The sequence below is a fragment of the Gymnoscopelus braueri genome (assembly GCF_963280865.1).
Source record: "Gymnoscopelus braueri genome assembly, contig: SUPER_20_unloc_1, whole genome shotgun sequence".
NCBI lineage: Eukaryota > Metazoa > Chordata > Actinopteri > Myctophiformes > Myctophidae > Gymnoscopelus > Gymnoscopelus braueri.
Window position 1 is genome coordinate 2052231 of NW_027660990.1, and position 14310 is coordinate 2066540.

At 38.7% G+C, this 14310-nt stretch overlaps 2 long non-coding RNA genes across 2 annotated transcripts; both read left to right on the forward strand.

Annotated features, from left to right (window-relative positions):
* Positions 1-440: 440 nt before the first annotated feature.
* LOC308076675 lies at positions 441-3123 on the forward strand. Its single transcript, XR_013932315.1, has 5 exons — positions 441-506; positions 2072-2156; positions 2440-2504; positions 2658-2818; positions 2924-3123. It is a non-coding gene; the product is annotated as an uncharacterized lncRNA (long non-coding RNA).
* Positions 3124-11529: 8406 nt separating this feature from the next.
* On the forward strand, positions 11530-13980 carry LOC308076665. Its single transcript, XR_013932311.1, has 3 exons — positions 11530-11648; positions 12729-13037; positions 13916-13980. It is a non-coding gene; the product is annotated as an uncharacterized lncRNA (long non-coding RNA).
* Positions 13981-14310: the final 330 nt, after the last annotated feature.

Sequence of the window (14310 nt, forward strand, 5' to 3'; positions counted from 1 at the left end):
GGGGACCCCCGCCCCAACCAATATGCACGTAGGAGTTGATGCATTTAGTTTGACTCCGTTCCACAGATCAATATTGTGAAAATAGCCGATCTACAAGCTCACAACAACGACTCGTGGGTTATTTTTGCCTCTTTCTTATATTATTATTGGACAATTTGGCCAACGTTTGACCAGTTGTTTTAGTATACTTTGTTGATTACTTTTGATGCAGTAATGGTCTTTTTCTTTGCTTTCTTTTATATATATATATTTTTTTTTAGGTATTAAAAAGGTTACATAAATTGTTACTTCACTGTCATCTGGGGACCCCCCCAAAATCATGTTGGGGACCCCCCTCGGGGTCCCGACCCCACAGGTTGAGAACTACTACAATGACACATTACGTCATGCATCTGAAGGCGGAGCCTATTCATTTTGAAACAGAGGAAGTAACGTCTGTCTGGCTGCTGAGCGAACATTTATTTACAAACCGGTTGCTTCCATGCTTCTACTCTACTAGATAACAGGTATGTTTAATTAGTTTATGGAATTAAAATGTTATCCAACTTGTTAGTATCGTAAATGTGCAGTTATATTTGTGTATTAGCCATGGATCACACGACGCTCGTCCGTCACGAGCGTCATGGCTGAACTTAGACCTGGTTTTTGCACGTTCTCCATTTAGAACCTGTACATCTACATAAACGTTCAGATTTTAAATATAAAGTGCTTACTCCATGGCCATGGATGTTACAAGTCTACTCGGGCACTCAGAAATACCCGTATTGTCTGTATTGTTCAATAAAAAGCATTTTAATTCGATCGGTGGCCATTTTCTCCGTATTTCCTAATGCGTTCAACTACGTGACCCTATCGGTTGGGAGGTGTACTGCACTCTGATACATTTTAAGTCTATGACACAATGGCCACCGATCGGATTAAAATGCTTTTATATGAACAATCCGGAATATACGGATACTTACACCCACCCGAAGTGACTTTTAACATCCGTGGCCATGAGATAAGCACTTTATATTTGAAATATGAACGTTTATGTAGATGTATGGCCGTAAATGGAGAAAGTGCAAAAACCAGGTTGAAGTTTCCTCATGACTGTCATGAATGTCGTGATTCGCTCGGGTCTAAAGCTTAAATTATGTTTCGTCGTAAGACACTGTTGCACGCCCAAAAATCACTGATCTACAAGCTCACAGCGACACATTGTGAGCTTGTAGATAAGGTTTTTGGGGCGTGTAACACAGTCTTAGACATGGCATTAGCATATTAATTTCCATGTGGTGCATATCAGTGTTTATTTCAGGTATAAATCATTCCACAACAGTGAAAGCTAATGTTGGCCTCATTTGTTTTGACTGTAATTAATTATTATCATATCTATGAATTTTGTTTGAAACCTACAGTACAAAGTACAATCATTTAATTAAGAGAAAGAGAGTACAAATAGTACCAATGGATAAAACAAAATCAAATCAGCTGACAGATTTGGTAATCCGTTTTTTTTACTTAGTTTTGTTCTGCAGACTGTAGCTAACAAAAGCAGGTAATGTTTATCAGTGGTTCTCAAAGTGGGCTCCAGGGACCCCCAGGGGTCATTGGGGGGTTTCCAGGTGGTCCCCAGTTAAATGAGGTTATATAGCATCAAAATCAGTTTAACCACTTAAACCCTATAAATTGCCTATTTGAAAATAGCAGATCTACAAGCTCACAGTGCAGCGCATGGTGATGCGTTGTGAGCTTGTAGATCAGCTATTAAAAAAATAAAAAACACTGTAAACAAACTGTGTGGAATATTTCTGAAACACTTTTGTAACTCAAATCTTGAGTCCTTAGCCAAGTACATAGACTACTAATTAGGGGGTCCTTGACGTGAACATGTTTGAGAACCACTGATTTGTACAACATTAATCATTAATCAGTTCTGCATTGTGAAACACTTTGCCAAATTCATCAGAAGAACTGAATGATGAGAAGGGGGCACGGTGGCGCAAATTATGAGCAATCTGATGAGTTAACATTACATTTTAAATTACTGACGCACAAATAATATCTATGTCTATTTCTACTATCACAGATGCTGAAAGAAACACCTGGCTTGCAGTGAGCACTGATCACCAGTGCAAAGACTGGACACGAAGAAGTGCGAAGACGATTTTCAGGTGAGAAAAACATCTGCTGCTACGTGATGTCTCTACTTGCAATAGAGTCTGAGGATGTCTTTATTTTTTTATTACATGTTTGGATACCTTTTACTTTCGTTTGATACTTTTCTTTTTTGTTGTTTGACATTTTCCTCCTTTATAATTCTTAATACTATGTATGCAAATACTATTAATAGCTTGTACAAAAAATTATGCCACTCTTTTACACCAAGCTGTTACCCTCAACTGTTGAGCTGGGGTCAATGACTACGCATTTTTTATTTGTTTTTCTGTCTTTTAGGTGTTGGCGACAGCAGCAGTTGTTGAAAGGATAATGAAGCTTCCCGACTCGTCTAATTGTCTTAGGTAGTGTAAACTGTTTTTTTCTAATCTGTTTTAAAGCATTGCAAATACGGAGACTATATGGAGGTCATGTTTTAGTTAACAATCTTTTGTTATGTGGAAAGCAACAGACGAACACTGTTAACATGCAAACCATATATGTCTAATTATGTTTAGGTGAAGTTCTCACAGCTACAAAATGGATGCTGAGCATTGAGGGTCCGGTCGTTGTGGCTCCACAGATCAACTTCCTGGCTGGACTGGCAGCTTTTCCAGTTATTACAACTTCACTCTGGTGCACAGGAGCACGCCTGTTACACACTGGAATTCATTCAAAGGTATCTTTCTGCTTGAAGTAGAACCATCATATGTAACTCGAAAAATGTGCTCTCTTGTAGAGCAGCTATGAGTGCACCTTTTCCATATGTGATTTGTGATTTCAGATGTTTCGCCATTGGCGGTGGCACCAACACGACAAAGCTGCTCAGCCAGAAAAGTGGGTCTATCCTCCTGTCTCCTCCCTCCTGAAGCGATTGATGGACTTCGATTGGCTTTGAGTGAAAGTTATGTGCAAAACATTCATTTTCATTCATGCCTTTAATTTATTTGCGAAGCATATCTTATTGCTCTTTCTGGTAAACAACCTGTGCTGATAATCTGTTGTTTGTACAAGTGAAGTTCATGTGATGTCAAACATACCATGAGATCATTCGACAAGACAAACTTACATAATTCTATTATTATTATTATTATTATTATTATTACATAATTCTAACCAATAATTGTAAATATAGAAGGTGTCTTGGACTCATAAATGCACTCACTTTTCAGACAATTCAAAATAATTGCATTTTTATGAAAAAAAAAGAATAAACTAATAAAATAGATAGGGTAGAACCGGGACGAACGACGCGCAGGGACGGTTGCAACACGGACCTTTTTTCATGCTACACTTAAAATTCATCCGGCGACGTCACCCTCTTCGTCTTCGGTCGAAAACATCAGACACGATTTTTTTCCCAGTTCTGATCAAAATTGGCAGAGTTGAAGCCACTTTTGTGTATTTCCACACTGTAGTAAAAAATACCCTATTTGAGTGTTTTCCATTTGTACTGCTGTGTTTATTTGGTGCCGATTGTAAATGGATTTTGTCTGTTAGGCTAATCTGTGGGCTAACTCTCAGTGAAGGTTCCATTGAAAAATATTCATTAGCTTTTGTGCTAGCTAGCAAAACATCCGGGGAGGGCAGGGAGGGACGAACGGCGCATTAAGCCACTCGATGCATTACGGACAGGGAGGGACGAACGGTGCATGTGTAAAACACAAAGTTGAGGAAACAGACAGAGGGGACATTAACATGATACATTTATTTGACTATCAGCATGGTCATTTGCTCGTAGGGTTCTACTGAAGCATCAATGAGAGTTAGATGCCAGAAATGTAACGTTTGTACTTGTTATAGGACATTTCATCCGACCGCGCCGTCCGACCCCCTTGTATGCACCGTTCGTCCCGACTGGCGGCCGTGTGCGGAGAGTAGCGCAACGTCACTTTACTTACCGATTGCGTTCGACTCGTTTCACTAAAATTAAAACGGACTGCGGGTAATGGGAGAGGACAAGTGTCTCTTGTTCACAAAAAAGTATGGTTACATGAAATTAAGTAATCTCTGTGCAGGGAGGGAAATAGAAAAGGGTGCGTCGTTGGACCCCACTCTCCCCTACTGTTTGAATAAACCAATTATCAACCAATTATTTTCTGTTGTGATTATGTTTAATTGAGATTTTGAATAAATGTTTAATAACTTCCAGATGTTGTGTTTTATTTAATTCATGTAGGTATGCATATTTGTATTTATGTAGGTATACATATCCTTAACATACTGTATATGTGTAAATAAACATATATGACCTATATTTAACATATATGTGTAAATATACATATATGACCTATATTTAGCATATATATATAATGCATATATGAAATTGGACCCCTACATATATGGGCATATATGCAGCATTCATATATATGCGCATATATGTGCATATATATGTGCATATATGTTGAAAGACATATATGTAGGGGTCCAATTTCATATATGTGGCATATATGTTGAACATATATGTGGCAATATAGGTTCATATATTTTCTTTCCATGTGGGTTGAATTGTGGAGCTCTAGGATTAACCCACGACAATGAGAACGATAAATGGCTTTATCATTTTTTATCATCTATTTTTTGCTTTTTATGGTTGGCGCATGGAGTTCCTATTATGGAGTGGATTGGACTAGGATTATTTTATGTTCAATCGATGCTGCTCGTTTGCTTACTGTTGGCTGTACTAACAGACAAATGGCTTAATTTTCGTATTTCTATTTTAATACATAGACTTCTTTTTTGCATGAGGTTTCTTTCTTTGAATTGTGGAGCTCTACACTGTTAACTTATACCAGGATTTCACAATAAATTACAGTATTATTTCACAATAAAATACTGTATTCAGAAAGTTACTGTGAAATCACACCATCCTCTGTGATATAACAACAAATTACTGTACTTTTAATTGGTACAAGGATTTCACAACTCTTTCAGTATTATTTCACAATAAAATACAGTATTCAGAATGTTACTGTGAAATCACAACATCCTCTGTGATATCACAACTAATTACTTGAACCGCTATGCATTGTGGGATTTGGCGCAAAAAATGGTACAAGGATTTCACAATAAAATACTGTATTCAGAAAGTTACTGTGAAATCACACCATCATCTGTGATATAACAACAAATTACTGTACTTTTAATTGGTACAAGGATTTCACAATAAATTACAGTATTATTTCACAATAAAATACAGTATTCAGAATGTTACTGTGAAATCACACCATCCTCTGTGATATAACAACAAATTACTGTACTTTAAATTGGTACAAGGATTTCACAACTCTTTCAGTATTATTTCACAATAAAATACAGTATTCAGACATACGGTTCTCTTAATATCTCGAATACGATAAGGACTTAGAGTCCAATGTTTGGATATGTTGTTCAACTTGCCGAGACGCACGCGTGGATATCTTGTTTGTCCCGGTACGACACTCTTTTTTATTTCTGACTTTGTCGCTCGGTATGGGTCAAGGTTTTACGCCTCTATGTACCTTGGGACAGTGTAAGAAGCAAATGTTAGAAGTGTCGTAGCGGGACAAACAAGACATCCACGCGTGCGTCTTGGCGAGCTGTACAACATATCCGAAAGGCAGATTCTAAAAACGTATCGTTATGGAGATATATTGTGTTATTGCGTGAAATAAATTGAGATTAGACCCCAGCCAATTAAGGAGAACGGTAAGGCTGTGTGTGAAGAGAGTTATACGAGCACGTTCAGGGCGGCGCGCTGATTTGTAATATGGTATCCGATTTTGTTTTTACTCTTTTTGAACAGTTTTTCACTATTATCTCAACCACTAGGGGGCGAAAACACAATCGGACAATGGATTCTGTATCTGCTCCTCAGCCCGAACGTGCCAATATAACTTTCCTCACACACGGACATGTGGTTCTGAAAATTAGGGTTACGGGCCTTCTTGAATAACTTGGCCAGTAGGGGGCGCCGACACGATCGGACAATGGATTCTGTATCTGCTCCTCAGCCCGAACGCGCCAATATAACTTACCTCACACACGGACATGTGGTTCTGAAAATTAGGGTTACGGGCCTTCTTGAATAACCTGGCCAGTAGGGGGCGCCGACACGATCGGACAATGGAATCTTGATCTGCTCCTCAGCCCGAACGCGCCAATATAACTTTCCTCACACACGGACATGTGGTTCTGAAAATTAGGGTTACGGGCCTTCTTGAATAATTTGGCCACTAGGGGGCGCCGACTAGGGGGCGCCGACACAATTATTATTATTATTATTATTATTGTTATTATTATTATTATTATTATTATTACCCTTATTATTATTATTATTATTATTCCAGTGTGTTACTGCTCTATACATTATTATTATTATTATTATTATTATTATTATTATTATTATTATTATTATTATTATTATTATTTCAGTGTGTTACTGCTCTATACATTACATTACATTATTATTATTATTATTATTATTATTACAATTATTATTAGTAGTATTATTATTAGTATTATTATTATTACAGTGTGTTACTGCTCTATACATTACATTATTATTAGTATTACTATTAGTATTAGTATTATTATTAGTATTATTACAGTGTGTTACTGCTCTATACATTACATTATTATTATTATTATCATTATTATTAGTATTAATAGTATTATTAGTATTATTACAGTGTGTTACTGCTCTATACATTACATTATTAGTATTATTATTATTATTATTATTATTATTATTATTATTAGAATACAATACACACGGGGTGCCTTAAATATTATAAAATGCATTACAAAAGCGATATCAGAGTTGCATCATTTCGTTTAAAGTACTGAGAATTGGAAATACTCTAGTAAAGTAAAAATACCTCAAAATTGTACTTAAGTACAGTAGGCTACTTGAGTAAATGTACTTATTTACTTTACACCAACGCCCATATAGAACCACAAACAGCAATTATTTGATCTGTTTTAACACTGAAACTATGTGTCAGATTCATCTTCACCGTTAGCCTTAGATTAAGACTATTGTAGATGTATTTTATCGATTTTAATTGATTTAATTTATTATTTATATTTATATCTACAAGAGTAGATATAACCCTCTCAGTTTGCCCTGAGAGTTCACCAGTAAAGCCCGTATTTCTCCAAACATGTACAAATGCTAAATATAAGGTGCTTACCCGCTTGCCCCAAATGTTAGCTATGTGTCCGGAGTATTTGTGCAATATATAAATCCATATTTTTCAATTAATAAGTGTTTTAATCCCGTCTGTGTCCGATTCTGTCGGAAGTTCCCATTGGGTGTTAGTGACGGGGCGCATCCGGTGAAAGCCAGAATTACACTCAATGTAAATAGAAGGTAAACGAGGGGGGAAAATGGCGTTTGGCCACAGACGGGATTAAAACACTTCTTTAATGAAAAACATAGACTAATACATTGCACAAATACTTTGGGCACCTAGTTAACATTTGGGGCAAGTTCACAAAGGCTAGGATCACCTTTTATCCCCAAATCACCAGAAAAAGTAACTAGATTTGTCACTATGCTTTTCACTAAATAAGTCACTGGGGGGGTCTGGAAAATAAGCTAAATCTAACGACAAAGTGTTACTGTGAAATCACACCATCCTCTGTGATATCACAACTAATTACTTTAAGTACTTGAACCGCTCTGCATTGTGGGTTTTGGCGCAAAACTGCATCCATTTCGAGAGGGAAATGCTGGGGAGAAGCGGGGAGAAGCAGCCAGAAACGTGTCTCTGAGGTAAGTCAGTCATCCTCTATTTCCCCCTCCACTTTAATGATAACTAGTCTAGTTGTGAACTTGTGCATGCTGTCGTTCAGTCTTGCTCCAACAAATGATGTGCTGTTCATGTCTGTAGACTCTGTATACAAGTTTAAATGCGTTTCCCTCACACACCTTAACTTTAACGTTACGACGCACGCCAAGCCGGTGTGTGTGTGAGATTGCTGCCGTGCACAGGCACTCGTCGGTGGGGCTTTTAATGTCATGTTCGTCGGCTAGCTTGTTTGCACGTTCTCCATTGAAATCTTAACGTTTATGTAGATGTACGGGCCGTACATCTACATAAACGTTAAGATTTCAAATATAAAGTGCTGACCCCATGGCCATGGATGTTACAATTATGTATGGGTCCTCAAAAGTACCCGAATGTTCCGTATTGTTCAATAAAAATCATTTTAATCCGATCGGTGGCCATTTGCTCATAGAGTTATAATGTATCAGAGGAGTGCAATACACCTCCCGACCGATAGGGTCGCCTAGTTGAAAGCATGGCGAAAATGCGGAGAAAATGTCCACCGATCGGATTAAAAAGCCTTTTATTGAACAATACGGAAGATACGGGTACTTCTGAGGGCCCGAACATAATTGTAACATCCGTGGCCATATGTTAAGCACTTTACATTTGAAATCTGAACGTTTGAATCTGAATCTGAATGCAAACACCAGGTTGAAGTTTATCCATGACTGTCATGATATGACGGTCATGTTTCATAGCTTTAGTCCAGGGGGCTGCATGCATTGGTCCTGTTTATTTTATTAAAGTTGGACGTTCGTTTACGCTGGTATTTTATGTAGTTAAGTAATAATGAGCTCACTTTGATGTTGATCTAAATTTACAATTGTGCAATGTTATTTCAGCTCATTTCACCCTGCAATGCAGCTTTTCCCTCTTTTTGTTTTTAATGCAATATTAGTGTAAGATGTTGACACTGTTTTCTAAATGACCACAAACCAAGTATTACTGCAGTGGTTCTCAACCTGTGGGTCGGGACCCCTAGGGGGTCGCCACATGATTTTCGGGGGGTCCACAGATGACAGTGAAAATGGGGGGGGGGGGGGGGGTGGGGCTTTTGTTTTGTTGCCAAAACAAAAGTAAAAAAGACCAGAAAGAGGCAAACATCGTGAAAATAGCAGATCTACAAGCTTTCAGACTAAATGTAATGCCTCAACTCCTACAATTTCAAGTGCTTGTCTGGGTGAGGGGTCCCCAGTTCAAATATCATTATATTGGGGGGACCCCACTTCAAATATGATTCTTTTTGGGGGTCGAGGCCTGAAATGGTTGAGAACCACTGTATTACAGTACCAGCTGATGTATTTGCAATAGGCCATCTGATACTAAAAATGAATATGTTTGTGTTGTAGGGCTAAACTAAACTAGTGGTTTTCAAAGATTTTGTGTCAAGGCACACATGTATTCATCATGTTAAATAGTCTCTATAATGTGTGCACTCTTTATATTGTTTGCATATACTAATGCCAAAAAATGTAAGAAGCCCTATTTCATACTTTCACAACATTTGAATAGTGAAAATTGTAGATTTAAAAGCTTTTGATCTTGTAAGATGCCTTTTTTTAAGCTTGTAAATCTAAAGCTAGTCTTTGTTTGTTTGTTTTTTAGGATATAGAATGTGTCTCTAGTGGGAAATGAGTGCTGATGTAGATAATAATTATTCATAAATAGTTGTATATATTGCATAATGTGTGCTGTCAGAGATGCTCATAGGCCTGCGTCCTGCGTCTCTGACGCACCGTATTGTGAAACCACTGATGGTCCCCGGACCACCAGATTAAACCACTGCATTACTTTACTTTCTGCTATTATTCTCGAGGGGAAAAAAAACACCCTATGTCAGTAGCTCTATAAAATCCCAATAAAATAATCCATGACTGTAGGAACTCTTCATGTAAATCATTATAAGTATAATGTCCTAAAATCCTTATACATGAATGAAATTTCAATCTTTAATTACCGTAAATTAAACTTTTGTTTTGGCTTTGACATAATCTCCCCTGGCCTCCTCTCCTCCTCCCTTCCTCCGTGTGTGAGACATAGGGTGTTTTTTTTCCCCTCGAGAATAATAGCAGAAAATAAAGTAATGCAGTGGTTTAATCTGGTGGTCCGGGGACCATCAGTGGTTGTTGAGGGGGTTCCAGGTGGTCCCCAGCTAAATGATGGTGAGTTTGCATCATTAGAGAATGTAGAGTTTTATATTTTTTGATCAACCTGTTCAACCCTGTACTATGGTACCACATCAAAATTGTATAACAAAGTGTGTGTGTGTGTGTGTGTGTGTGTGTGTGTGTGTGTGTGTGCGCGCAAGTGTGTTCTTTGTCACTGTAGGCATACCCACGGCTTCCCCGGCGGAGATTTGCTTGGGATCGCCAAAAATATCATTCATTGTAAGTATATTTACCTAGAAAATATTGGGCTAAATACACTTTGGCATAGAATAATACAAAGTAGATATAATGTGATTGACAAATTGACTGAGGTTCTAGTTTTAGAGATCCTGGAGAAAGTTTGGTGTCAGCTGGAGCTCTCTTGGGCATGCTCACTAACAGTCTTCTTTGTCACTGTAGGCACACTGGCATACCCACGGCTTGCTCGGAGGACTCCAACCGCTGCCAATAGTTGACACCGGAGGAGATTTGTTTGGGTCACCAAAAATATCATTCATTGTAAGTAAATAACACATAATGGGCTAAATACACTTTGGCATAGAATAATACAAAGTAGATATAATGTGATTGACAAATTGACTGAGGTTCTAGTTTTAGAGATCCTGGAGAAAGTTTGGTTTCAGCTGGAGCTCTCTTGGGCATGCTCACAAACGGTCTTCTTTGTCACTGTAGGCACACTGGCATACCCACGGCTTGCTCGGAGGACTCCACTGGCGAATTGACACCGGCGACACCGCTCCCTTCGTCCTCAACAGCAACCTCCAGCATCTCAACAGTGACCGCGTATGTCTCCTCCATGTGTAGACAGTGCTGAGCCACGGCACCTCTGTGCCTACTGACAGAGCTGCAGAGAAACCACAAATTTGTTTCTCCCACCAAAATACACTAAACTCTAAACCTTTTTTGATTTGGTGATTGCGACAGCCCTACCTGTTAGCCAGTTATTCAGAACAGAACAATGTTTCACTGTAAATTTAGTGTGTGTGAGGATGTGTCTGAGACAGTTGTTCAGTTTATTCAGCACACAAAGCTGCACAGTAACACTCCCAACTATCAATATCAATGTGGTGTGCCTGACTGTACTCGGAAGTACCGCAAAGTCACTGTTTTGAAAATGCATATGTATAGAGACCACAAAGGACTGGGATCTTCTCTGCAGCGTTGCAAGCCATTTGACACAGCCTTAAAGTGTGTGGCTCAGTCTTGTTCATTTAAGTGTGATACTGTAACATCCCTTATGAAGCATTTGAGGTCACATGTAAAAGAAGGATTGGAAACCAAATGCCCATTCAGAGGTTGTGACTGCACCTTTACAGGGGGTCATACCTATGTTCCCCGGACCTATGTTCCCCCACTAAGGTTATGGTTAGGGTTAGGTTTAGGTTAGGTCCTATATTCCCCATCCAGTTTAGACTCACATGTTTCCAGGAAACATAAGGATAGACGTGTAGAGGATCTAGATAATTCAGTTTTAGTTCCCACAGAGCATTTGGGTCAACCTGAGCCTAGTCAGTCATGTTCAGATGTTTCTGATGAACGGGAGGTGCCATTAGCTGTGGATGAAACCCTCTTTTTACAAAATCTTACACTTCTCTACTTAAAATTGCAAGGCAAGCTATTGTTACCAGCCACTACCATACAAACAATCATTGAGGACTTTCAAAATGTCCATGAAATTGGCCTGTCAAATTTGCTTAACACCCTGAGTGAGAAATTGAAGGTACTTGGAATTCCTGAGACCACTATAAGCAACATCATTGATGAACTGAACAGAGATGATCTACTCAAAATCTATAACAGAGGAGTTCTGAGCACAGACAAAAAGAGGAAGGCTGCTTTTAAAAATGGTTTCAACTATGTTAATCCTGTCCCTCTGTGCTTGGGATATGATGAGAACGGCAAAGAGTGCTTTGCACAGTATGTACCAGTACAAGAGACATTGGCCGCACTGTTCAAAAGTGAGTCTGTTCGAGAACAGTATGCTGCAACACGGTTGCAACCATCCACTGATAATATCTATCAAGATGTTCGGGATGGAGAGGGAGTTCAAAGTAATCTGTTGTGGAAAAACGAGCCTTCCTCGATTGGTATGATATTATACCAAGATTCATTTGAAGTTGTGAACCCTCTCGGTTCAGGGAAAAAAAAACACAAGGTATTAGGTGTTTACTTAACACTGACTGATATTTTGCCACACAACAGATCCACTATAAATCAGATGCAACTTGTCCTCCTGTGTAGGGAGCAGGACTTCAAATACTTTAAGATGGACAAAGTTTTTGAACCATTGATCAAGGACCTCAAACTCCTGGAGGAGAGAGGTTTTGAGATAAGTGATGGCAGTTTTGTAAAACTAAAAAGCACTTTGGTTGCAATTTCAGGAGACAACTTGGGGTCCCATGCTGTTGGGGGCTTTTTGGAAAACTTTAGTCGGGCCACTCATTTCTGTCGCTACTGTGAAATAGACAGAGCTACATTTGTGAATGAGCCACAGTTGTGTGGGACCACAAGAACACCACAATCCTATCAAAGTAATTTGCAAGATCTAGAAACAAGTAACACTAACTCTGTATGTGGCATCAAGTCTGACTCTCCTTTTAACCAGCTTGCTCATTTCCATGTTTGCCAGCCTGGCCTCCCACCATGCTTAGGCCATGACTTGTTTGAGGGCGTTGTGACTTATGACCTTGCTTTGTTCATTGGTCATTTAGTTAAGGAGAAGCATTTTGATTACCTGCAACTAAATCGGTGTAAGAACCAATTCAAATATCAAGGATATGATGCCAATGACAAACCGGCAGACCTCTCTCCTGACAGTGCGAGACTAAGTGGGCATGCAGTTCAAAACTGGTGCTTTCTTAGATTGCTACCTCTCTTGGTGGGTGACAGGATTAAAGATGCTTGTGACAATGAGGTGTGGCAGCTCATTTTGCAGCTGCGGGAGATAGTGGAACTTGTCTGTTAACCAGCCATTACAGCAGGCCAAGTAGCATATCTAAAAGTCATCACTGAAGAGTACATATACTACAGGAAAAAGCTCTTCCCTGATCATCCCCTGAAGCCGAAGCATCATTATTTGAGCCATTATGCAGAGCTTATCATACACTTTGGCCCACTTATCCGCCTGTGGACACTAAGGTTTGAAAGCAAACACACTTTTTTCAAGCAGTGTGCAAGAAAATTACACAATTTCAAAAATATTTGCAAAACTCTGGCGGAGAGACACCAACTTCTGCAAGCCTACTTGAGTGCAGGCAACTTGTTCCCTCCTGCAATACAAGTAGAAAAGGAAACAGAGTTTTATGTAAATGATTACAATGACAAGATCAGGGCATCTGTAGCCAGTTACAAGTTTGAGTCACCGTCTGCAGTGGCTTGTAACACTGTCACAGTGAAAGGAACTGTGTACAAAAAAGGGATGTTCGTTTTGCTTGGGAAAAGTGAAAGTGAAGAACTTTACGTTGAGAAAATTAACCTGGCCATTGTTCACCATGATTCTGTGCACTTTGTGACAGAGAAACATACTTTTGTGAAGTTGATAGACATGGGTATCTACTGTGAATTAGGAGTAGCCCAAGAGGAATATGTCTGCGTCAAGCATGATGATTTGCTTGACTACTGCCCTCTTCCAGCTTACAAAGTACAAGGCCTTTTACTATTTGCTCTCCACCATTCTTTTCCAGAGTTGTTTTAAACAGGCAGGTGACAAAAGCAGACAGTACAAACATGACTACTAGAGCAGGCTGTTTATGTAAAATGACCACATACCCAAATGGACAAAAACAAGAAAAGAAAAACATATTAATCTGTGAAAATCAAGTGGTTCTCTTTTTGATATTGTACTTTGATCCAAATGTCTCAGCAAAATAGCAAACTACATTTTTTGCTTATAGTCATGAATCACTACAAGTTGCTATATAGTTGGATTGGATTTTGGATTGGATTAAAGACAAATGTAAACTATGTCTTTGAGTTGTATTTTAAGGTTTCTAGCTTACAATTGGAGCCAATTACTTCTGGGTTGATGGCTAAAAACAGTATGTGGGAAGTCAAATTAATGGGAGTAGAGCAAATGCATTGTTTGCTTTTGTTATTTTCATGGGGTATTCTGACTGTAAGCAATGCATTCAAAATGCCCGCCTTATCCCTTAAGATTATTATAGATTTTGTGACATTATGTTGTTATT